Raw genomic sequence first — 26,772 nt, 5'->3', positions numbered from 1 at the left:
TTAATTAACATGAACACAGTTTGTGACCCAACATCAGCCAAATGGATTACAATGAGAGAAAACACCACTTCATCAATTGAATATTTAACAAATTTAAGTTGGCATGAGTAAACTATTTACATAGACACACCCATGGTCTCTCCCCACTTCCAGCTAGTTGTAAGGGGCACATTCCTTCATATCCTACTTACATTAAAAATACTAAAAAAAATTCATCTATTGATTAAAAAAAGAACTCACCTTCTCCCAAATGATTTACCAGTGTTGATCACAAACCCTCTGAGATCTCCATAAGAGAGGCTATATTCTAAATGGGACATGGGATATGTATGTTTATTCTGAAGTACTCTTTAATGTGGCAGGAGTTACTAGATGACACTGTTGGATATAATCTCACAAGTTCTTTTCCTTACTTTGCAAGGAATGTATAATTGAAGAAATAATGCATTGTCAGTTTTTTTAGCACTTTCTTTTTTGTTGGTAGTGACGTAAAGCAGTTACAGAGCTCTCTGCCTTTTAATCTCTTTAATTAGAACGAATTCTGGAGGTAGAGTTCCTGTTTGGGAAACAATCATGGTGTTCTGCCTGAGATTCCTGAAAAGAAAGATTGTCTATGTGTTCTTTGACCATTTTGATTATTAAGGGACTATAAGTAAAAGGAATACAGGAAAAATAAGTCATAATAAGTTACGTGGATGTCATGTGGAAAACCAACCTGCCAAGCCCTAAAAATCAGATATTTTATGGCAAAAGGATGACTAGATGTTTCAGCATACAGCCACACCCTTTGGTTTACTGGAAGTGTTAAAGTACTCTTTTCCCCCTCGTAATCTGACCTGTGTGCCCTACAGCAATTGCAGCTCTCTTTCCTTGTTTTTTCTGCCTCATTAACTATTTTCTTGCTAGCTGAGGATGCAATTTGGAGACTTGGTTTTTTTTAATGTAGCACATCAAAGCCCTGTTTTCAGCAGTTAAAAGCAATTTTTGTACTTTCTGTGGGTTCATCCGTTTTACCCTTCTATAAAACATGGAATTCTTGAAGAAGCTGCAGAATAACTGACATTTTTATATTCATTTTAGCAAAACAAAATGATAACATGTTTGGGTAATTTATGGATTTCGCTGGTTTCCACTTTGAGACAGATCTATAGCAGTATTGTCCTGTATCTTTTTATGCAACGTAGCATTTTAGGGATACACAAAACTGGAGGAACTTTGTTCTTGGTTTGAGCAGTCGATAATAGTCATAGTATATTTAATTTTGCTGTGCATAAAATTGACTCTTCTGAAGCACTTGAAGTAATTCTGACAGACGGAGATTGTGTTATTGATCATGACAGCAAACATGCTAGTAGGCAAGTTTCACAGTGCTGATTTACAGATTTTATTTTGAAATCTGTGCAAGGGTTACTCCTGTGTTTCATTTTCACTGATGGTTTGCATATTTTTCATTATCAATGAACCTTTCTGGAAAAAATCATAAAATGTATATTACATTTAAGAATTGGCAATCGAGTGAATCTAGCGTTTGTGGACAGCATGTTTAACTCTAATTACAATATGAAATACTACATTGTCGGTAGTTATGCCACTGGCACCTTCATTTTCTTTTAGTCCACTCTTGAGCAGACTGGCCGATGTCATATACTCTACAGTTTTATGAGGTGGGCAGATGTTCACTAGGAACTTAGGAGAATCCACAAATTCATGTTCACAAGTGATAACAAAAAGCCAAATGAGCTCATAAAATCTACTGAACTACCTAACTCCTTAGCTAAAATGTACCCATTCTAGAAAGATTGGGAGAGTAAGTTGTCTTATGGAGTTTTTGTATTGCAGATCAGTCAGCAACTGTAGAAATAAAAATTTGTCAGCAGCTTAGTATATATTTAAACTAGACCTACAGTGTAGACTTTTCTTCTGAATTTATATCTATTTCAGGTCAGGAAAGAAGAATGAGAGGGTATTTGAGCTTTGTAAGTTTGCTTGATACACAACTAAATTTTTCAGTGTATTTTAAAGTTAGAGACATATATGAACAGTCTGTGTTCATGGTATCACACCTCTCTCACCTTGTGCAGGTGGAATTAAAGAATGCCTAATTTATGTGCTGTCTATAAAAAAAAAACAACTGAACTATGTACAAATGTTAAATGAATACATTTTTCATTTCAAAAGAGGGACAGTAAGGAAACAAATTTATTTATTTATTTATTCCTGGAAACTGAATCCACGTGGGAAGAATCCTTTTTTGTACAGCCTTATGGCTGGCATTCTACTTATATAAGGATATCTGCATTTATTTAAAACTTTTTTTTTTTGTATATGAGAAAAAGTGTCTCTGTAAAATAGTAATGAGCCTGGTAGAAAAACAGCTAGTGTCTTAAAATCTTTCCAGAGTCTCTAGTAATAAAACAGTGTTAAGATTAATTTTAGGATCTTAAGAAAGGTAGTGCCAGCTAAATTTTTATTAAAGAACAAGAGCTTTAAGCTTTGACAGAGGTTTTTATTCCCTCTTCACCATTATAAATATGTAAAAATAGATTCTGGTAACTTAAAGCTATGGGAAGAATGTCTTATTAATGACAATGACAAATGTGAATCTGGATTATCTCCCAGGCAATGTGGTTGTCTAGGATTTTTTGTAGCATGAGCGTATCCCTCCAAATTAACAGCAAAAATGTGAAAGCCTCTTGGAACTAAAAGCCACTAAATGCCTTGATCCTGCAAGAACCCATTGAAACTAATTTTAGTTTATTGTGTGATGTTGTGATTAACATGGTCTGTCATATATTCATTGTATGCTGAATAGTGTTAAATTTTAAGATTGATCAGTAGTTAGAAGGGATAATTAGATAGTATCTACATAGGTAGAGTTGAAATGCAAGGCCTAAAAGCTGAGCTGTAAGATTTAGGCTTAACCATACAGGGCCATTTGATGTAAGTAATGAAAGAATAATCCTGTGCCACAAGATTATGCGGAAAGGTGTATCAATGGGGTGATATGAAAAATTGTGTAGTTTTTTGATTATTGAATATCTAGTAGTCACATTTTTCTGACACAGGGCATCTTGTGATTAGGGCATATGTGCATAAATGCTAATGAGGCATACTCAGAATTATATTATCAAAAGGGTGCCCAGAGTAGAAAAACAGAGCTCCTGATGGCAAACTCCATCAGGAACCATTCTTCTACTAACCATAAATTGTCAAGGCTGCCATCAGCCATTAAGAATATCATTAAGGCTGTGAATATAAATATTTTTGTAACTAGTGCATAGGTCTTCATAGCATTTCTGCATGTCAGGTAATCATAATCGTAGTCTGCTTTTCAATTTTTTAGTTAGACTTTTGTATTTTTAAGCATGGGCGTGGTCTCACTCATTAATCTGTATGTGTTTTGGCAGAGTCTAAATCTGAACCAGGTAGTAGAGGTGATTATCAGTCTGTTGAGCTTGAAACTATACTACAAACTTTACATAAAGTAGGCTACAAGATGCAAAAAAAAATTCAAGTCAGCTTGAAAATATAAGAAGCGTGGATCTCTTCTATGATAGAGAAAATGCTTAGAGAATGCATTTGAGGAAATCTGTGTTGGGTTCTCCCTTTGTAGTCCCCAGACTCTGATATACTGTAAGCATTAGCGCATCCTTCACATTTCTGCCTGCTAAACTTAAACTTGCTAGCATTGCCTGTCATTAATCCACACATGTAAACAAGCACTTCAGCTTACTGAAGAGAATACTTGTTCAGTTCAAGGACTTGGAGGAAAATACGTGAGTTTTGTGGTCGTTTTGAATATTTGCATGGATGGCCTCAGTTAACCTTTGATAACTTGCCTTTCCTCCTGTTGGGATTGGATGGGCGGGAGAGAGTGTGTAATTAGCTGTTGGAAGAGAGAGAATCTCTGAAGAATATAGTCTCTATTTGTATGGAAGTCCACACAGAATGCGTGATTACCTTAATCTTGAGGAGAGGGCAGTTATTTGGTTCACAGGGAAAGCGGGTGTACAACTGAGAGTGGTAGAAGACGAAAGGAGGGGAAGGGAAAAGTAAGAAAGGGCAACTAGAAACTGAGATACAAGAAATGGAGATCTGCTGGAAGGGGTGGCATTGTACAGAACCTTTAAACTGTTCCTTTCACCAAGAAAAATTATACCAAAGTGAAAAAACTCCTTCTTTACTTTGTTGGTATCCCCTTAGTTTCTGAGCACTTATTATTTTAAGACACAAAATATATTTGAGACAAACTCCAGTAAACTCCACCTATGTGCAGAGTCATTCTTGCATCTTTGATCCCATGTAGGAGGTGAGCATGAGGGGAGGAGGTGGTGGTGTCATGCATCAGTAGTGGGAGCTGCTGATAGTCAACTGAAGCTCTTAAGTCTGTCAATTCTGTAAAGGCTCTGGGAAAATGATAGAGGTTTTCATATCTGGAATGGCTCTAGACCCTCTCCTGCTTGTTTTAGTTATTGATTGCAGTTAAGAATAAATTTGTCCTTTTCCAGTGTCACAATGCAAATCACTCATGCCCATTACCTGCTATATGATCATGTTGAGCCTGTTCATCTAGGAATAAACATCTCTGCATTAAAGCAGGTGATGCAACTTGACCTCAAGAAACAGCTAAAGCAATTAGAAGAAGAAAATAAACATTTTACTCAAAAGACTAAAATAATTCTAAAATGAAAAGAAAGGGAATTGACTATTTCCCAGTGGTGGGAGAATCTGTACAGTGGTTCTGCACATTGGAGAAAGGCTTGGAGTATTATTCCTTTAGTATTGGTGGTACTAGAAAGTTTAGCAGTACATCAACAGTCAGAAAATTTACTTGTAAATAGTTCTTAAAACATGGCATTGCTTGTTTGAGATTGTAGTCCAATTAAAAGGAGAATTATGCAGTGTGCTGGGGTAAAAAAAAGAGTTTTAAAGTGTATATTCATGCTAATGGAGAAAAGAGTTTAGTGGTACTTTGATGCCAAATGATGGAAATGGAGTGCTGCTTAGAAGGTGAATAGATTTTGTCTGTTTCAAAAAGTGCTTTTGGATTTATTCCAAGAAAAAGCTTTGTCAGCTGTGTGTGTGTTTGTCCTTTCCTCAGTCCCCTCACTATCCCTCAATCCACCCGTTTTTGGTTAGCAAAATGTATATTGGGTTCCAGTTCTAAAAATGCTTATTTGTGGGTTTACATAATCTAAAATAATTATGAAGTTTTTAATTGTTGAATTCTTACAGGTTTTTTACATTAATATTTTGGAAATGTGAGTTTGAGAACTAGTGCTGTGAAATGATTGAGACTATCCCATTTCTTCCATAGGTTCATAAATTCAATTTGGCTTGTGTGTGAATGATTACATTCCTGTGGTTTTCAGTGCTGTTTATACTATGACTCTTTAGATACAGCGGGTTTTTTGAGCCTGGAAATAAATGGATATTGGACTCATGTTAGGCACCAGATTTCGTAAGAGTGTTTTGCAGTGTTTCTAAGTGTGCTTCTTGTTCTTTGGTGCTTACTTTGCTAGTGTAATAGTTAATTTACAGCAACTTACTAGGGAGGAATTAGTTGAAATAGGCTTTATTTAGTATTCATTTCAGTGTGGGTGAGACAAGGTGGGTGAAAGTAGTACCTTTTTATTAAACCGACCTGTGTTGGTGAGAGACACAAGCTTTTGAGCTTAAATAGAGCTCTTCTTCAGGTCTGGGAAATACATGCTGGCTGATCTACACTAGAAAAAATCAGCTTAACTGTGCCACTAAGGTGTGAAAATTTTACATTCCTGAGAAGTGTTGTTAACCTGATCTAACCCCCAGCATGAACAGTGTTAAGCTGATGGAAGAATTCTGCAGATGACATAGCTTTGAAGTGTTGGGGAGGTGGAGAACCAATCCTGTTTGTGTTGGCAGTTTTCGTGCTGAAATGCTATAGCTTCTCAGCCGCAGCAGCATTTTAAAGTATAGACAAGTCCTCAGAGTGCCACAGCTAAACAGAAGGGATTGGTTACCCTTAAGCAGTTAACATATATTTTAAGGGACAATTAAAGGTGAAGTAACCTGTTAACACAGGTGTGAAAGGTTCTAGAGTTTTGCCCCAGGAAAACTGTGTGTGGGAAAACCTGTCACGTAGAGAATTTCAGCAGCATAAGTCTTTTTAAAAAGGTTGTGGAAATACCTGCCTCTAAGGTTTGGCCATCTTTTGGACTTCCTGAGCTGCTGCTGTCATTTTGGGATGTCAGTTGACAGAAGACTAACCTGTCTCTGAGGCTCTTTTGATTATTTATAGCAGCGGCAGGAAGGAATACTGATACAACAAAAATATCTTTGTAATATCTAATTAAGGTTAGCTATTATACTAATTTTCTGGAATGATTACAAGAAATACTGTGTACACAAAGTATAAAGAATCATTGTTAACCTTTCGATGGTGTTGGATACTTTCCAGAGTATCACTGTCACTAATGCAAGTTCTTTTTTATTTCTTGATAAATACGTAACTGGAGTATTATCCGACCTAAACTGGTTGCTTGTTTTTAAGCAGGTTTGGCAGAGTGGTAAAGTAAAGGTTAAACCCGAAAATCTGTCAGGTATAAATACAGCATACAGAGTAGGCCAGTGTCCCTTTTCTCTCTTGAAGTCAGTTAACATTTATAAGTCAGACTTTAGCTGTCTGCTTCTAAGAAAAACAATTAGGATTGGAAACTTGACTTGGAATCCAAAAAGACTAAACAGACACAGACATTCCAAAAGAATTGCCAAAAGCATGGAAAAGTAGTACAAATACATTTAAAGTTATTTTTGCTAACATTTTTTGTTTCTTCTCCCCCTGGAGTTCTTCCACATGGCAGCTGGAAATGTGAATGTGAAGAGTCTCATGACATGAGATGACTATGCTAGCTATCAGAGAGGAGACAAGAACATCTAGCCATGGCTCTAAAAATGGCTAGCAATGTAAGGCACTCCTTCCTCCTGTGAGGAGTCCTCCTGCAGGCCTTGTAAACATATGTGGGGGATCTCAGAATGAAATAGACGATTAGCTGGCAGTGCATTTTCTGCTAAAAAGTCACCAAGTAACTCGTTCTCAATGGGATGCTTCCACCATTATGTAATAGTTATTTAAAACTTCTTTGAAAAGCCCAGTTTGGCAGCACTCAATTAAGCAAATCTCTTATGTGACTCCATCATGAGAGTTTTTTGTCTTTTATGCAAACTGTAGTAATGTGACAGAGAAACGAGTAGCTTCTTAGTGCTGAAGTAAAACCCCAAAAACTGGAGTGTCTCAAAGGTGCAGTTTGCCATTTTCTTCCCCCACTTTTAATGCATTAATAAAATCTTCCTTTAGCATGCATGAATGTAAATTTATTGTATACAATGGACCTGGGAGTTCTCTTGCTGAAAAGCTCCAGTGGTGGTAATGAACCACTTAAAGCAGACACTCAGCAAGTACCATTAATGAGGCCATAGCAGAGTCCTATTTGTTTAAAGCTAAAAGCATTGTGATTGAATATTATCCAAAATATGTAATCTCTTATCCTAGCTATTTAAGCAGCTGCTTAACAAGTATTTTTTTTATGAATTATTGAAACAGTAAGTGTGCAATATCTCTAACAAGCCGAGCTGTTCTGCTAATCAACAGAAATTGGTAACATCAATATTTAGTAGCAAAACAAACCAAGTCCAACAAAATGAGACTTTACGTCTGTCCAGTCCTGTAAAGTGAATTATAGTAGTAAAACCTAAATCACTTTTTCTCCTGCTCATATGTTTAAACAGATGGAGAATTCTGTGTGTGCTAAATTCATCTCCTAAACCAGTTATATGTGTCTGATAATTTCTGTTAAAAAATAAAATTGTACTGTGGCCATAAGTGTTTAATTTGACATATTTTGCACTTAAAATACTTACCAAAACAGTATGAAAAAGTTCTAAATGGCCCAGGGACTGAATCTGATGCTTCATACCCACCACATTTTTAGCTAGGTAGGGTATTTGTTTCCACAAGAGAGTGCTGAAGTATCCTTAAAATTTTGCAAGATAGAAAGCAGTAGGATTATTTGCTGACATTTAAAAAAAACAAAACAAAACAAAACCTATTGTGGAAGATGTTTTGTCATTTATTGGCGTGAGTCATTAATATATATAGCCATTACAATAAACCCTGATACTTTAACATGTAGCTGCAGTTGTTCTACCAGCTGAAAAATCACATTCAAATAGGAAACTCTGGGCTGGTAATGTTAAACCCATATGTATTCAAAGTGGTGAGCTTATATCATAAGTTATAGATGAAAAAGACCTATTACGGTAGCTACATTGTCTTCTAATTTGATTTAGTTGTAAACCCAGTATCTTTAAAGCTGAGTGAAAATAAGAATTTCTGTTCCATAGGAAATTGCAATATTTCAACGTTTTGTGTTTGTGCTAATTTGGCACTTTGAAGAATGAAATGTGCCAAAGAACTTCAGTACAGGAATGTTGTATTTTAAACAATTTTGATCAAAGCAAAATGTCTTGATGTTTTCAATTGCATGCCCACTTTGATGCGTTAAGGTGAATCAAAATGTTTTGTTTTGAGTTAAACATTATACCACACTTGCCTGGACTGCCTCATACTCTTATTCCTTCCCATGGCTCAGGTTCCCTGGCTAGACCTTGTCTCCCAAGACTCAGCAGAAAACATGATATCAAGTGTGAGATGGAGTACCATTGCATCAGAGGCAGATGAAATGTTTCTCTTCAGTACTACAAAATATTTCAAGTCAGGTTGAATCTATTTCATTTTGATTGTCCTGACTGAAATCAATTTTTTGGCAAAACCATTTTCACATGTAGTATTCAGACATTGCAGAAAGTAATTTCTGTCTGGCATGGGGGGTGGGGTGGGGGACACAATCCCCCTCCTCAAAAAAACCAACACATTTTGATACAGTAGCAGACTTAAAAGTAGCTGTCCTCCAGCAAAGAAATTTCAGGACCAGACTCCAAAGAGAAATTTCTGAGCTACAATTCATCTGCAAATTCAATGCCCTCAGCTCTGGCTTAAACAAAGACTGCGAATGGCTGGCTAAATACTTAAGCAGCTTCCCCTCCCTTGGTGTTCACACCTCCAGATCAACTGCTGGTAGTAAGCCTCACCCTTGCTGACTGAGCTAACCTTGTTATCCCCAGCCTTGCTCTGGCTTATTTATACCTGGCCCTGCAGATTTCCAAGACCAGCATCTGATGAAGTGAGTCTGTGCTCACGAAAGCTCATGCTCAAAACTTTTCTGTTAGTCTATAAGGTGCCACAGGACCCTTTGTTGCTGTAACACATTTCGAAGCACTATGGTGAATCAACTTCTGTTGTGCATTCTGTGTTTTAAAATCCTGTTATGCTAACTATATGCCCATCGATCCTCTTGTATTTATGCTACAGTAGAGTTCGTTTGATAACCGGTCAACGAGAATATGGATATTTGTATAACACATGCTTTCGATGATGTATTGAAAGTACTTTGTGTTTTTAATTGTCCCTGACTTAAATTTTGGTGAGAATTTTATTGAACTTCAAAGAAAGATGCAGAACTTCACATTTATAAATTGTTATCAGTTATGGATCCCGTGTGGGGAAGTTTCTTTGACCTGTGCTCCATCAGTTTGTCTTTGTCTTGGCAAAAGGCAAGTTCATATTATTTCTAACCATTTTTTAAAAAATATAATACATGTATAATGATATTCCTGTTAGTTTTAGAAGTGTTTGGCCCTTTTTTGAATCCTGTTCAACTCTTGGGTTAGCTGTTGTTTTCTAGTACTGAATTACCCTGGCTAATTGTGTTGTAAAAACCTTTCCTCCTATCAATTTCAAGTTGATGGCCTTTTAATTTCATTGAATGTTCATGTCCTTTTGCTCTTGTTTTGAGGAAAGCTAAGATAGAATGCAGTTTAGTAACTTTCTAACTTATTTTTAAAATAAATCTTATAGGAATAAAATGTGGGGGTTGTACATGGAATTATAAATGAATGGAATTGTTTGTCAAATGTTGCTAATACAATGGGTATTACTTCTCCGCAAGAATTTTGTGTGTTGTATGTCAGTTGGCAGGGCACCAGCAAAGGGAACACTGAAAGCACAAATGATGCTCTTTCCCTGCTCTCAAGTTTCATGCCCATATTCACAGCAGCTTCTAGGAGGAACAATTGAAGGGAAGGTCCTGCTCAGTGCCTGCAACTCTGAGCTAAAGCACACTCCTTGCAGATGGAATTTATGGAGAATTCAGTACCAATCTGTACCAAGTCTTTAGTGAGCATGTGTAACAATGTTTTGAAAGGCTTACAATGTATCCAGATTTTTTTTTGGGGGGAAGGGGTAGGGAAAGGAAGCAAAAGGCATATGACTGCTCTGCCAAATACAAGTCCCTGCCCAGATCATGAAGGAACGAGAGCTTTCTAGAGAAACAGTTGAGATTTTTTTTTAACATGGGCAGACGTATTTTTCTCTAATTTCGTTCACTGAAACAGCTGATTCACTTTGCTCAAATTAAAAAAAAATCACTAGCTGAGACAGACATCAGGCATGGAAATATTCAGCCTGAACAGTTTGTGTGCCAATGCTGTAATCAAACTAAAAAGTTTTGCAAGAGAAAGAGTTGGGTGCCCTTAACTTTAGGTGATATCAGCTCTACCTATAAAGAAGGGGTACACTCGTTCCTCATTGTTATAATCTACGTACAAAGTAGTGTTCTGATCACACCATGCAATGCAGCTGCTTCTGTTGTGCAATGTGCAACAAGAAAATAAAAAATGGAGACAGTCCTATATAATATAAGACTTTGGATAATAAGAGAATGTAAGAGTCTGTACTGCCATGTTAAATTTGAAGTAGTTGCTGCAGATGTGGAAATAAGCAAGTTATTATGTGGGGTATCTGTGGGGTTAGTTTAAGGAATGTAAGGGAAGCCAACAGCATGTCACTTTGATGAATTATGCACCAAAGTTTGTTTTAAAAATAAATCTGTCAATCTCTGGTTTGTGAAACCACAGTTGTATGTAGAGCCTTTTCCTGATTTGCAGAGCAAAAAACAAAGAAAACTAAACATTTCAGATTTGTGGTGTTGGGAGAGGGAGTAGGACCATGAGAAGACAGTCTTGCTGAGTGAGACACAGAATACAGAAATTAGAGAAGGACCTAATATTGATGGTACTGTGTCACAGGTGATAGGCAGATAATTAATCTGGCTACTGAGATCACTGTGATTTCTCATTTTATGCTGTTACTGCCATCTGTAACATTGCCCTGGAACGCTCCCCACTTCCTATTTGTTTACTATTGGTGTATGTCTAAATTCCAGCTCTCTGGATGTTGGGTGCTGCAGGGACCCAGTTGTTCTGTAGTGTCTGGCGTTCCTAGGTGTCACCATTATAGAAGTAAAATGACAGAAATACAGTGCACTGTGCAGAACTTTCAAATGGTACCAAAACAGTGTTTCCATAATACTGTAACTGATTTGGGGTAGCATGTTTTAAAATGTTTTGTTTTTGGAAAATTACTTGGGGCCTAAGGTCTCTTTTATAACCCTTGTGAAAATGTTACCCTGCTCCCTTGGGTCCTTGCCCAGGGTCCTAACAAAGATAGGTCCTAGGTCAGTTGGGCTCCAGCTGAAACACTGATTTTTTTTTTTTTCCATTGGGCCTATAGCTAGTCCTTCTCTGGGCCACTTCCTACCATATCTTTTGGGGCTGTAGTTGAGGCATTGTTACCGTCCTTGTGCTTTTCAGCATATGTAGGTCCCAATAACTCTGGCTCCTCTTTGATGTCCACATTCACTTGGACACTGGTCTGAGTCTCCACAGCTCTGGCTTCAGTGGTTCTAGCTGCTTCTGGGCTAGAGTCAACAATGAGCATCCTTCCTCGCTGGCAGTCAGTGCAGACTGAGCTGGGCAGCTCCCTTTTACACTAGTTCTGCATCTGGAGCAGTCCCATAAGGGATGTGGAGGATGGCTTCCTCAGCCAGGAGTGAGGGGTTAACCCTTCCCTGTCCAGCGTGGGATGAGTTCACCCTGTGGTGCACTCAAACTAATTTTCTTGATGAACAAGGACATAGTTGTCTCACACTGGTCACTAAAATAGCTTAGTTACGCTGGTACTATGTTGAGCAAGATGTTTATAATCAGAATTATTAGCAATTAGTAAATAAATCTCAGATTATTTTCAAATTAATGAACACATTTGGATACTGGAGAAAATTGTATCACATGCCAGATTACAAGATGATGTTTTCCCCCAAGGTACGGAAGAGCATCCTGGCTATGAATCATTTTTCTTTGGTGTTACTGTAAACCTCATTTGACTAGTTCTCCAGTATATTGTGAATTGCTAGATGCTTCTAAAGAGACAAACTTTTCATAGTAGGGAGGTAATGGTTGTACGAAAATCCTTCTGAAACATTTAGCCATTGACAACCAATTTTTTAAAATGCGTTCTGATATTACTGCTGTGAGAAGCCTCTTTTCTTAGGCCCACTCTTAAACTCAACAGCTTTTGAAAAATGTCAGTACTGATCTGTTTTATCAGTCTTTATAAGCTTGGCGCTTACAGCAGCGTTTAATGTTCAAGAAAAATAGGGTATAATGTTATATCAAACTTTTTGAAGCTGGGCTCAAAAAGCACCTTTGCAAAGCAAATTCTTCCTTGATCTTTGGCAGCAGCATGATAAATTGCTATGAAAAATAAAAGCCTCTTCCGCATTGCATTTCTGCATCCGGGTTGTACTGCAGTTCTAAACACAGTGATAGATAAGTATGCACATCTGCAGTCACGCACATGTATTTGCTTTCAGAGAGAGATTATATGCTTTGATCTTGTCAAGTAATGTTTTTGCCTCACTGTAGAGGTCTGTTTGCTTTCAAATTAATGTTATGAAATGCCTGTCCAGGAACATCACTACACAAAGTGAAATTTCTTGGTCCAGCATGCTTGGGACATGAGTGATCCCTGTCCAGGGAATTTGCTGGCTAGAGGATGGTCAATGCTAGTCACTCTGCTGCTGCTGGGCAGTGGTGCTCTGTTCTGGCAGCAGCAGTGGGGCCAGCATTGATAAAGTGGTGATAGGGAGGTGCTCAGGGGAAGACACAGGGCAGCCCCAGAGCCTCACATCTGGAGGCAGAGAGAACAGCTCTGCCCTGGTGGGGCTGAGCTCCTAGCCCCTACTCTGGTCTTCAGGTTCCACTGCCAGCAATGGAACTTCATAGGAGGGGGTGGAGATTCTGGGAAGTGGTGGGGGTGTGCAGAGGGTTTGTGTTACATAGGGTAGGGGTGCAGGAAGTAGGGCAGAGGTTTGGTGGGGAGGGGCTGGCATGCCAGAGGCAGGCTCTGGCTTGGCAGCTCGTGTCCTGAATTCTGGGACATTATTCCTGCCGTGCAAATAAACAGCTCCTATTGGCCGGAAGCTGCCCAATAGGAACTGTAAGATTTATTCTGGTGGGCCCACCCGCTACTCTCCTGGGCTCTGCAGTATTCAGAGTCCTGCAGCTGGCTTTCAGTGCCAAGCACAGGTAGTGCAGGCAGGGAGCCAGCTGGGGATCCTGTGGTCTGAATCAAGTGGCTTGGTTGGCTGGATCTAGCCTGTGGGCTGTCTTTTGGCCAGCCCCATTCTAAACAAATACACTTATTTCAACAGGCAGACTGAGATATATTAGAATACCACAAATTTTGATACAAAATTAGGGTGAAAATTAGAAAATAGTGGTGCTTTTTATGTAACTTAAAAATTGTTTTTAAAAAATTGGTTTATACCGAAAATGGAAGGTCTTACAAAATAACATAAGGGATTGCAGGAAGAGAAAGGATGGCTTGACATCTGATTTGGAGAAGAGCTGAGCACTCACAGATACAAATGATGTCATTGAGAGCTGTGTTTTGAACATATACAGAGCTTAGTAGTAATAAAAGCTCTGAGAAATTAGGCTTCAGGCATCTGGGGTTGGACTCCCAAAATTAGTGGACATTTCTGATCTTAATCTCTCTGTAAAATGGGAGTAACTTTTCTTCCAGTGATGCAGGATTTATGAAAATAAATCAACTTTTATGAAACATTCATATTGCTTTAGCTATGATTGCCACAGAAAAGCACGTTAAATGAATGACTTTGTATGAATTATGGAGCTTGAACAGGTTTGAACAGTGTGCAGTAAATAAGAAACAGGACCACAAGGTGGATAGTGAGGATAAAATAGAAATGAAGAGATGCTCATTTGGGTTCAAAACAATGTGTGTAAATAGTTAAATATGGCACCAATACAGCAGTTTTATTTCACTGGAATACGGTTGTAGGTTCTGTTTCGTATTCTGCATTCATAGAACAAAGATAGAGAGTACCTTCCCATAAAGTGAAGTTCAACAGTTCTGGACTGGTACTCTTGGGGTCAGATACCTTCAGTCAGAGCTGTGGCTAGAAAATGTCAGTCTTTATTCTCTGCAAGTATTTTAAGTTTCCCCCTACTTAACTGGCCCAGTTGGTTTGGCCTCTGTAAAAGACCAAAGAGAAGCATGACCTTAGACCCAGCCTTCAAACTGTTGAACCATGAAACCTGAATCAAATATTGGCAATACCTTAATGCTCTGTAGTCTTTAATCTGTATGTGGCAAATTCTCTGGCAATTATGGATAGATGTGATGATCATACCTGAAATCAAAAACTCCCCATTCTTGATCAGTTTCCATTGTTTACTGTATTTTGGAATGAAGTTCAGGAAGATATGGGATTGGTAGAAGATACTCTGAGAACCGCATATATAGGTAAGCATATCTGTGTGCTTTGATCCTCTGAAGAAATAAGAACCTTTTCAGTAGTAAGATATTGACCAGGGCTTAGTCTAGTCTCTTGAAATTTGTAATACCTCTTATACAGACAACTCTGGGGAATGTTTGCCATCATCAGTCCTCCCTATTAATGTCAACTATTCCTTCCTGGAGTTTTAGCAATAAATAGTATTATTACCATGTATGTTCATCTAACGTCTTTAGCTCCTTTTGCTTCCCTTCACATTAAACAGCAGTTTTGAAGTGATGCGTGAGAGCACAGGCCAGACCTGTACTTTCTGTTTCAGAATCACTTTACTGAAGTTTTGCAAACATTCCCTGTTTTCCAGGTGGGGTATTCCAGCACTTTTGACTCCCAGGTGCTCAAGACAGTAGGTAAGGATTACATCCCCTGATTCAATCATAATGAGCCATTTTCAGAGCACGTCCTTGTGAGAACTGACTGTGTCTAAAAATATCTTGCTATGAGCATGGGAGGCATTCTTTGCTCATTTGCTTCTGATTTTTTCGCCCCACCCCCCAGCATGTACCTTTTAGCATAATGTAGCAATTTCAGGAGGTTTCAATTTGGTTCACAGTAAACTTGTGAATCCTTTAAACCTCTGAGTTGTGTGTTTGCATTTATCTTTGAAATTGGCTGTGTTGGTCAATAATGCTGCAAGGCATGTATTTAGAGTTCAGGCTAAAGTGTAGAAGCTATCAGTCTTGGATCCTGCTTCTCAAAGTTATATGGTTATCAGAATTTTGACTTTTGATCACAAAATAGGGTAATTTTATATAAAACCTGCAAATATGACACAAACGTAATAGTAGCTGTGATGTCTGCCTGAATAGGCTCATAGTCTAAAATAGTTCTGAGAGGTGTGTCACAGTTCCACAGGACTGGTCCCTGAACCTAAGCTTTGGAGCAGTCTCCTGGAGGAACATCTTATCCCCACCCCACTCTCATCTTCCCTGTCCTTTTGTCCTTGAGCTGGGATCTTTCCTCAACTTCCTTGCTTGGAGACTTCTCCTTCTGGGTAATTTTTGCTAGATGTCCATGTTCTGATGTGTGGAGTTTTCATTGGTAGGCTATCATCCGTGGCCAGTCCTCTTTTAATAACCAGTTCAGGCTCAGCACTTCAATGACAGTCAGACCTATGTTGGTTATGGCTTGTCTACACTTGAAATGATATAGTGGCACAGCTGCAGCTTTAGCAAAGATGCTATGCTGATGGAAGAGGTGTTTTCCCACTAGTGTAAGTAATCCATCTCTCTGTGAGGTGGTAGATAGGTCAGTGGAAGAGTTCTTCTGTTGATCTAGAGCTTTTATATGCACCGGCAGTTATTTAAAGTTAACTGCATTGCTCGTGGGTATGGATTTCTCCCAACCCTGAGCGACATAGCTGAATTTACCTCATTTTTTTGAGTAGACCAGACTTTTGCCTGTCCCAGGAGCAAATAGCTGTTCTCCCTCTAGTGGCTATGTAAAATCAGGGGAAACTGAGGAAAACATAGAATTCATAAAAAATATTATCGAACATTCCAACGTGGTCACAGGATGAATCATGCCGTACATCATCATTAGGGTGTTAACTTGTAGGGCTATTATTCTGATATCACTGCTAACCCACTCCCAAGGGCAAGCTGAATGTATGGCAGTAAAAAAGTAGTTCCTAGCTTCTAAAGCAAATGGCTCAGCCCTGCGACATTTCTCTGTCTTGCACATAGGCTGATAAAGTGGTAGCCTCGTGCAGTTTCTCAGGGGAGAGGCCCCTCACTGCCATTCCTAGCAGGAGAAGGAATGCTTTTACTGCTATCTCTGCCTTATTGTAGCAGAGGGGAAGGCGCTCTCAGCCAGTCTAAGCAGGGCTCAATGCCCTTAGGAGGGAGCAGAGTCATGGGAGGCCTCAGGTCCCAGTGAGCCCCAGATGCTGTTGTTGCCTTAATACAGCCAAATGTGGGTTCCAAACTTTAAGTGATCATTTCCCTTAATCCTTATGCACTTCTCCTTTTACTAGTTTATTGCAAAGATTGTGTTGGTTTGACCTCACCAGAAGCTCTATCGAAGAGTGGATCTCTGTTTTTGAACATAATTAGTCCATTTGCTTGCTTCATATTCTTCTGCAGACTACACGGCACACCTATGGTAGCTTTGCTCCTAAAGTTTTATGTGAAGCAGCAGCTCATTTATCAACAGGAAGAGCTGTCTTTATGGAATTCCTCAGTTTTTCTTGTTGCATTTATAGAAAGCTGTAGTGGACTCTGTTTCAACAGTGACTGCCAAATAGATCATACTTTATATTTGGAAATGTTATTTTGAGAACGAGATAGATGCAGCAGATGGCTTTTAGAGCCCATTCAACCAACTGACTGTGACTCCTTCCTGTTATATCCAGGGCTTGAAAACACCATTTTTCTTACTATTTATGGTTTCATTGGGTATAGAAGAACTGTCATATTGTATCAGACTTCTAGTTGTTCTAGCTTAGTGCCCTATCATCAACACAGAACAGTATAAATGCTTTAGAGGAAGATACAAACAGCTCTGCACAAGGTAGTTATGTATCTTCTGTACGGTTATCTTCTCTCAACTTCTGGTAAGTAGAGTGGCATCTGGCTTGAGGTTTTAGGTATTTTTCAACTTAATATTTACAAGTATTTCCAATGACAGTTTGCTATTGAACTATGGGGGCTTCAATATTTGCCTCATAGATGGCTGGCAAATTAATCAGTTTCTGTGGTGTTTCTGAAATAGTGGATATGCTGATATGGAGGCAAGTGACAGAGATGGCTATCGTGGGATGCACTAACAAAGAGAAATAACCCTAACCCAAACAGCAGCAGACCAGACATCTTTTTAAAGTCTGAATAAATAATACCATACTCAGATATTTTTGTTGTATGTTTATACTCAGGTTTTCAAGGAAATATGAAATTTTGTTGTCAGGGTGAGAAATTGAGAAACCCTTCGAAGAAGAACTTCATATTACGCAAGAAACCACAATATGCATCCGGGAAGAGTTATAACATACAATAGTCATAAAGTTTGAAGTGAAATGAACCAACTGAAATTGACTTTTTGAACCAGTGGTAATGATTAGTGGTTAATTGTGTGCTGTTTTAAAACCAAAAATGAAATTATTTTAATTTTTAAGTATATGGAGGAAAGGCTTTCTCCTACTACCAAATAATATTTCCAAAAGTTTGTGTATAGGATTTACCAAAACAAAAATTACCAAGAAATTATAAATGAAAGATAAAGTTGCTGGGGATATAATCTTCTGAACATCAGTTCACAGTTCATTTTGGTCAATTCCACAGTTGTAGGATTTTAAAAAATGCAAATTTCATGATTTCAGCTATTTAAATCTGAAATGAAAACACCATGAAATTTTGGGAGTCCCAATTAAAAGTTTGTTGTGTTTTTTGTTGGGTGGGAGGATGGACAGAGGTTTACAAGATTTTTTTGTAAGGTATCAGGCTTGCACTGTTGCCACCCTTATTTCTGTGCTACAGTTGGCGGCAGCACGGTCTTCAGAGCTGCGTAGCTGGAGAGTCATGTTTGCTGGCCTTGGAGCCCAGCTCTGAAGGTAGAGCTGCTGCCAGTATCAGCACAGAAGCAAGGGTGGCATGGTGTGGTATTGTCACCCTTACTTTTTTGCTGCTGGCTGTGGAGCTGGACCCTCAGTCAGTAGCTGCCACTGTCTGCTCAGCTCTGAAGGCACTATTAGTAGTATGGTGGTGTGGTGTTGCTACCCTGATTTTTGTGCTGCTGCTGGCAGGGTGCTGCCTTCAGAGCTGGATGCCTGGCTATCAGCCACCTCTATCCAGCTCTGAAAGTAGTGCAGAAGTCAGTGTGGCATTACTGTGGCACCCCTCTACCCCCCGCGTAAATCTCTTGAGTCAGGACCCCAATTTGACAAATGCCGGTCTCCCTGGCCCACACTGCTTCTTGCTACTCCCATTGGCTGGGAGCTGCCTGCGGACATTCAGGTAAACAATCTGTATTGTAGCCTATCAGTAGCTAACCATGATGAACCATGTGTAGCTGGTGCACCAGAGATTCCTCACCCCTGGGGTTATGTGAGCTTGCATGGGAGCTTTGGAATGTATGGATGGAGGATCTTTGCTAAATAGGATTTTGATTGCGTTTTATGGAAATTAGCAGAACATAAACTAAGAACAGACAAGAATAGACAGAGCTCCCTCCCCCCAAAACAAAAGAAGAAAAATAGTAGCTGGTGAGCACATTACAACCCTGCAAAAACACAAAACAACAAGCAGCTTTCGGGTTTGGAGTTGGCTAAAAAGGCTTGGGGTGGAAGCCAAGAACTCTGTTTAATTAGTCCTATATTCAGAGAAGCCAGCATCTGTACCTGTCCTGTGAATTAGATTGCATCCAAACACATATGAGACTGTCACCAGTTTTTGCTCCTAACTGGAATATCCCCAAGGCCTAGCACTTGAGTTAGTTGCTCAGCTCAACAAGGACAATATTTTGGACAACTCAAGCATTTTTCTTTCAGTTCAGATATGTCCTAATGAAAGCTGAGTTGTTTTTGCCTGTCGTGTCTTGCTGTTTTTTAAAACAGGTATCACACAATTCAGTTAGCAGTAAATGATCTGTCATTGCAAGAGACCCTTGTTAGCATTAACTTTCCTTTTTTGAGGACAGTGACAGGGCTTAGAAGAGTTCCTCATACTTTTTTTTTTTTTTTTTTTTTTGGTTAGTGCATTTTTGTTATGGAAAGTCAGTATGTAAAATGGTATGTTGCTGTGCTGCAGATCTTGCATGCTCACAACTGTTTACTTCACAGGCAAATAAAAGTTTACTGCTTTGAGGCTAATAAACACTATTGAGTCAACTTAAAATGAATTAAATTCTCTTTTATGCAGTTAAACATAATATCTCAGGGGATTAATTTAGGTCAGGGTGCTTTAAAACATTGGTTTAAATCACTGTTTAATTAAATCACCAAACAAAGCATTGGTTTAAAACAAGTGTAATCGGGTCAGGGCAGCAGACCCCAGTTGGAAGGATAAAAGGCAGCTCAGGATGCAGCCTGGAGCATGGGAAGAAGAGAGCAAGTTAAGCTCCTGGGTTTAGGCAACAGGGAGTGGCAGCAAATAATGACAGCCAGCTGATCTCATGGCTGGCATGCTGACAGGGCTTCTGAAAGCTCTCCTAGTCAGGGTGAGGGAGAGGGAGGAAGTGAACAAGTTAGGCAAGTGGAAGAAGCTGAGATAAGAGGAGAGAAGACAGATAAGGAGAGCAAGTGTGGTTTATAAAAGACAGCAGACGGGAGAGGGAGTAGCTCAGTGGGAGAATGCTTGGGCTCCCCCCACCCCAGAAGACCGAAGACCTGAACAACTGCAGAGCGGGAAAGGAGTGACCAGCTGGCTCAGATGGGCAGAGGTGGGTGGAGCCTGATTCCTCTAGCCAAAGGGGAGGTGGGGACCCTGGCCAGACACAGGGGTACGTTGCCACACAAGTTAGCGAAAAAGCTAAGACTGACTGTGCTTAGAGTGCACTTAGTTTTGGAGTTAGCCCCATTCAACTCATTGTCATGTCTGTTTTTTCGAAAAACAAACATAGAATGGGGCTCCCTTGGAGACACTGAGTTATGCTGAAGTAAAATACAGAACAGATACATGGCATCACCATTATGGTCTGTGGCTATGATGTGCCAAAATAAGGGGCATTGTTGGACTTCTATAGCTAAGATCATGTAATATAAAGTTAAGAAAATGATGCTTAGTGGCAACTTGAGACTCTGGGTTTCTTTTACTGCAGTGTTCTGTATTGTACACTTGGGCAATAGTCTAAACCTAGTTAATTAAACAGGCCATAAGGATTAAATAAGCTATTTTTTCCTAGCAACATCCAATAAGTAAAGAGCTTAGGAATTTACTTGTCAAATCACATTTATACTAAAAGGCATAGAGAGGATTATGAAGAATAATGTTTTGCAAATTGAACTATTTAAGTTACTAATTGATCCACTCGGCCATCTCCACCTCTTTCTCCACCTCACTGTCTTCCGGTAAGCAATATTTCTTATGAGCTACGTCTACACTAGAGCACGATTTTTGAAAGGCACTCTTGAAATTGACAGTTTGAAAGATTGCCTTTTGAAATACAGGGTCCACACACGAACAGCGGCTGGTGCTTCTGATCTGCCCTTTCAAAAGGGCGAGGCGCTGTTTCGAAAGAGTGTCTTCAATGCCCTAAGAAGTCCTGTGGCGCCTTATAGACTAACAAATATTTTAGAGCATAAGCTTTTGTGAGCAAAGACCCACTTCGTCAGATGTTGCATCTGGTGAAGTGGGTCTTTGCCCATGAAAGCTTATGCTCCAAAAGATCTGTTAGCCTATAACGTGTGACAGGACTCCTTGTTGTTTTTGAAGATACAGACTAATTGGCTACCTCTCTGATACAATGCCCCAAGTGCCCTTTTGAAAGAAAGGGCCAGGAAACATTGTGGACAGGGTCACATAGTGGACAAGCCCTTCCAGGCCTGCAGCTGGTCGCTCCCTTAAAGGGCCCCTCTCCAGCAGCCTCACCCTGCACAGCACAAGGTCTGTGAAGCTGCCACAAGCCCTGCAGATGCCAGCGCAGACAAGACACAATGGACCACTGGCAGCAACTTGATGAGTTTCTGGCCATTGCCAGCGGCACGGTCTCCCTGTTATCCTCAGCAGTGGTGTATACCCTTCATCTCCTGCTGGAGGTCACCCTCCACCCTCGGCATGGCCATGGAACCTCTGGACCTATGACTCCTCTGGTTGCCCCCCCCCCCCCCCCCCCCCGGGTTCTCTAACGACTCTGGAGTGACTCATGGGAGCTCCTGGTGGTGGGGGCAGTAGGATGATTCCAGGTGGCTCCAGAATTTTAGTCTGTAATGCTGCAACTCTTTCTTCTCTGGGGCCCTTCCCCAGCACCTTCTCCAGGCTGCAGTAGCAGTGAGTCCTCTTCCTTGGTCTGCTCTGGCAGGCTGACCAATTCTTCCCAGTCTGCGCTTGATCCCGGGGGTTACCAGGGCTAGGAAATCCACACCCTCACTGCTGAGGCTCCTTGCCTCTTCAGCTCTCTTTGGTGTTCCTCAAATTCTCTTCTGCTCCTCTCAAACTTTCCTTTTTCCCTTACTCCACTCCTCCCCATTTGCCCTCCTTGGGAAAGGGTTGAACAGGTAGGGTTAATTGAAACCAGCTGGCCCTAACTGAGTTGGGGCGGGCTTCTCCCCAGCTGCTTCCACTCTGATTGCCAGCTCAGCATAGCCCAGTCTTTCCCTCTTGTATTTTCTCCCCTGGCCTCACCCTGCCACACTTAGTATTGATGATTTTAAATTGTGATTTAAATAAAAGATTTTTAAACCATTGATTTTTATCCACCACGATGATAGTTAAATTAGTTCACTTGGAGGGCTATATTCTGCCCTTGAGTTGCATCTGTAAAAGCAGATTTGGCTTGTTGTATATACTTACGGTGGTGATGTATAGGTCAAAACTATATTTGACTTTTACATCCTGAGTCCGATTTGCAGGGCTGGTACTTAAGGAATATGAACAAATGATAGTTTGTACTTGAAAATGAGTAATTATTTTATAATCAAATGTAAACATGGAACCTCCTAAGTTATGTCGTCTTTCCAGACTCCTGTTTTGAACTCAAAACTCCACTGTAAGCATTTGTCAGATACTGAGATTTTGGCATTCTGTTTGTATACAAATGTTTTAACTTTATAGTGTTTACCAAAATGTATTGCAGAGAGAATATTATTTTAATAACAAGGTTTCATTTTCGATGTTTTAGCCAGAGTTTGGATCAAGCAATGAGGCAAGTTTCCATTTGTTAAATGACTAGATGGAGAGGATAAATTGAAGGGGAACTTTTCCTTATTTAAATTTGTTACTCTTTAGATTTGAGCTTTAAACTGTGTGTTCAGATGTAGGAGTCCTAATTTCACTGTTAATTGAATAGTCAGGCAACCTGTTGAGAATTGAGAAGATTCACTCCTGATGCTTGCAGTTAACTACTAATGCAGACTTTCTGCCAATAAACATGCATTTTTGTAGTATCTTGGATTAATAATAACAATACATCAGAAGTCCTATATGTTCATTTACTAGCTATAAATATTTTAAAATCTAGTGGGATTTTTGATGAATGATTTGTGCGTAATTAAATAGCCAAGTTTTTTTAAATACCATAGTTGTTATTGCCACAGCTTATGTGAAAGCCAGCCCCTTATAGAAAAAAAGGTATGTATTTGAAAATGCACTTTGATCCTAGAATTAACTTTTTATATACTCTGCAGTATATTTAAAAAAAAAAAGTTGCAAAGTGAGGCACTACAAAACTCAGGAAACACTGTAGTTAAGACTGCCTGGTCAAGCAACCTAAAATTGTACCATCACGTTATTTTCCCATCAAACTCTTGCTTCATTCCATGTGTGCACTGGATGGTTTCTGGTAACTGAGGCACCTCTTTACTATTTTATTTTATCTTTATTGTCCAGTGAGTATAATTTATCTCCCCAGTAAATACATTCTGTCTGTAGGACACACATGCTCACTTGCGCTGGTGTAGATTCAAAAAAGCTCAGTTGCTATAATTCTATGTGCTGTAGGTAATACTAAACGTAATTTTGCCCCAAATAAGGCATAGACCTGCAAGATCTGGCTCCTTCACTGTATATCCTTGACTTATTTATTGTGCATAGTTTAACCCATGTGGTCAATCAGAAGGATTTTTTTAGTGGGGGTGGGGGAACCGTGCACATGCGCTTGAAGATGGTATAGTAGAAATCATACATATAAAAGGGTAGAAATAGGGTTTGGTAAGTAACCTTCATTGTGTTGTTTCCTAACTTCTGAGTTATTCACTGAGTAATTGTAATATTTTTAATGTTCTAATGTGGATTCTTTTTTAAAAAAGGTAAATGATAAAATTGAAACACAAAATCTGTAGTTATTTGCTAGACAGAACTGTATGATAGTCAAAAGGCATGGTCAGTTAGACAAAATATTGAATTCACAGTTGTCAGTACCTGAAGTATCTGAACTCTTTTTTTCTTACGTGCCATGAGTGAGTGCAAATTGCACTTAAATTATTTATTTAAAGAGTGGATGGCTAACTTGACACTGCAAAAACTACCATCATTTTTAACTTAGAGAAACATATTGGCATGCCTGCCCAGCGTTTTTATAAAACTTTGAGAAATCAAAACTGAAAACAGAATTCCAATGTTGGAGCTACATCCCTGAAAAACTTCAACTTTTTACTTCAAACTGCAGGGCTTTGTACACTAGAGCTGGTTTTGTTTTAATGAATATAAAAAGGAATATATGGAGATACACATTTCATAGAACTGGAAGGGACCGTCCGCTGGCGCCAGCAGGGTGGGGAGGAGGCGGCGGGGGGACCCTGCCCACACCGCAGCCCTGACAGACCTCATGGACATGCTGTGGGAGTGGCTTGCCATGGAGTGGCTGGTCTGGGACTGGGTGGCGGCCGGCCTGGGTGCCCTAACCCAAGCCATAACCAGCCACCTGCCCCAACCCTCGCTCTTACTGGTGCATCGCAAGCCCCCCACCCTGGGCCGCTCCACCCCTGTGCAAAGTTCCCCCCAGTGTCCAGTTCACAGTTCCCCTAACCTGCCTATAAATAGTTCCCATGGTTATGGAGAGGCACAGACAGTTGTAAAGTGCTAAATAAACAGTTTATTGTGGTGTTTAACCCTGTGTCCACTGTGCGTGTGTGGGAGTAGTGGTGAGGGGAGCATGTGCATGGGGTTGAGGGGAGGGGTACATGTGCATAGGGGTGGTGGTGTTTGTGTGCTGTGTGGTGGGGTCAGTGTGGCCCCCTGGTGAAGGGCCTCCAGTAACCACACTCTGGCCTGCTGGGCCTGGTGGCATGGGGTTACAGGCAGCTGCTCATACCCATGCCCTGCCTTGGCAGTCCACCCCTGCACAAATGGCTCCTGCTTAGCTCCCATCAAGTTATGCAGGGTGCAGCAGGCCCTGACCACCACTGGCTCATTGTGGAGGCCCACGTCCAGCCTGGTGAGGAGGCATCTGAACCTCCTCTTTAAGTCGCTGAATGACCGCTCAGCTGTATTGCAGGCCCAGTTGAGCCTCTCATTAAAAACGTCTGGGGTAGGCTGTGTGTGACCCATGTACAGCCTCATGAGTGAGGCCTGCAGGGGGTAGGCCGTGTCCGCGTGGTGTCCCTGACGGGGAGCTCCCAATGGGGGATGAAGGTCCCCTCGGCCATCCGGTGGCTCAGCCCCGAGCTCTGGAACACCCTGGTGTCATGGGTACAGCCTGACCAGGCCTCTCAGATGTCCTGGAACCATCCCTTTGTGTCCACCTGTGCCTGCAGGACCACAGAGTGGTAGCCCTTTTGATTCATGTAGGCCCTGCTGCTGTGCTTCAGGGCCCAGACGGCAGTGTTTGTGCCGTTGAGCACCCTGAAGCAGTTCGGGAAGACCAGCTCCTCGAAGCTCCGGACAGTTTGTTATCCAGGTCCCTGATGCAGGTCAACTGCTGCAGGAGGACTTTGTTGATGGCCCGGATGACCTGCAGGGCGTGTAGCAGGGTGAATGAGCTCATGAGTGGGGAGCCCAGAGCCCTGGGGAAGCAGCTGCTCGCGAATAACTGAATTTGCGAATGTGGGGACCCTACAATATACATTAAGTTTAACAAGAAACTTTAAATGTTTTCAAATATTTTTAAAAGAATTACCATTAATGTTAATACTTTTAGAAGTTTAATAACATTGATTTCTCTATCCATTTAGTCCTTCTTTTATATATATAAAATGTATATAAATATAAAATTAAAAAAAAAAATAAAAGGGCATTAAAAGCTGCTTGTATGAAAATAGTGGATGATTCTGTCAGTTTGCTCAGACTTAAGCAGAGCAGTGGGGATGCCCTGAACCAGAAATTCCCCAGGGTGTTCCCTCCTGCAAATCAGCAACAATGCACCATCTCTGCTTCCCTGACTTACCGAAGTTTTATCTGCGTTATTTACAGTACAAGTCATTGACAGGTAATTTTTTTTTGGGGCTGGTGAATTTTTTTGTCTGACGTGACTTTTACTAAAAATAGCCATGATTAAATCTTAACCTTACTCATAAATATTGTTGGTTCTCTTAATTAATTGGGGGTAGAAGGCATCAGTGATGTTCTAGTGAAAATAAATTGAATGGATGTTTAGAAAAATAAACTAAAAATCATATTACATTGCCTAAAAATAGTTTTCCCTCTTAGTTTTCACTTTCTTGTGTCAATATCAATCTTCCATGCATCATCGAGTATTCCAGGATTTATATAGAACGTGCATTTGTAATATGAAAAACCAGTAGAATTGTATCTGTTCTACCAGACTTCTGCCCTTTTACCCTTTTTCTTTTCTTAAAATAGAGGAAGCGTTTGTGGAAGACCTGGGTTACTGGGATGCCTTAATTAACCCTTTTTTTTTTTTTTTTGGAAAGACACTATTACATTTATTTATAGAATGCACAATCTGAAAGTAGCCCAGGAAATAATTTTCATTCTACTACCATTGACTATAGTGAAGTTACTTACATGAGTAGGTTTTTTGTTTGTGTCTTTGGCTTGTTTTTGTTTGTTTTTTAAGGAATGAGTCTAGAATTTCTCAGTTTAGCCCACTCTCTGCCCCAGTCTGTGCAACAGTATTAAATATTTTTCTCAAATAGTTACAGTCCAGTAATTAATAACAGCCTTCAGTAGTCCAAACAATTGGTTATAGCGCGCACAAAGTGGTTTCCACATCAAATATATGTAAGGAATGGCATCTGTTATCCATTACACTAGAAAGGAAATCTACCAAAGGCTCAGCTGGCTCATGGCATTCTGCTTCCAGCTGCTGCTCTCTTGTGGTCCACACCCAGATTCCTTAAAAAGGTATTTGTGGTAATGGGCAAGGCGAGTTTATTCTATGCTGTTTCCATTTTGTAGGGACTCCAGAT

The 26,772-nt window shown here is 40.1% G+C and overlaps 1 protein-coding gene across 9 annotated transcripts in view; it reads left to right on the top strand.

Moving 5' to 3' along the window:
• The window catches only part of SIPA1L1 (signal induced proliferation associated 1 like 1), a 321,214-nt gene that overhangs the window by 134,984 nt on the left and 159,458 nt on the right, over positions 1-26,772 (top strand). Inside the window, exon 4 of one of the 9 annotated variants that reach the window (XM_074997149.1) lies at positions 15,121-15,166. The exons of the other annotated variants lie outside the window; for them this stretch is intronic. The gene's annotated coding sequence lies outside the window, so the exon portion shown is untranslated. The remainder of the gene's footprint in view (positions 1-15,120; positions 15,167-26,772) is intronic. 9 annotated transcript variants of the gene reach the window in all.

This window comes from Carettochelys insculpta, chromosome 6, assembly GCF_033958435.1.
Source record: "Carettochelys insculpta isolate YL-2023 chromosome 6, ASM3395843v1, whole genome shotgun sequence".
NCBI lineage: Eukaryota > Metazoa > Chordata > Testudines > Carettochelyidae > Carettochelys > Carettochelys insculpta.
This window is presented reverse-complemented; position numbering and strand designations above follow the sequence as displayed.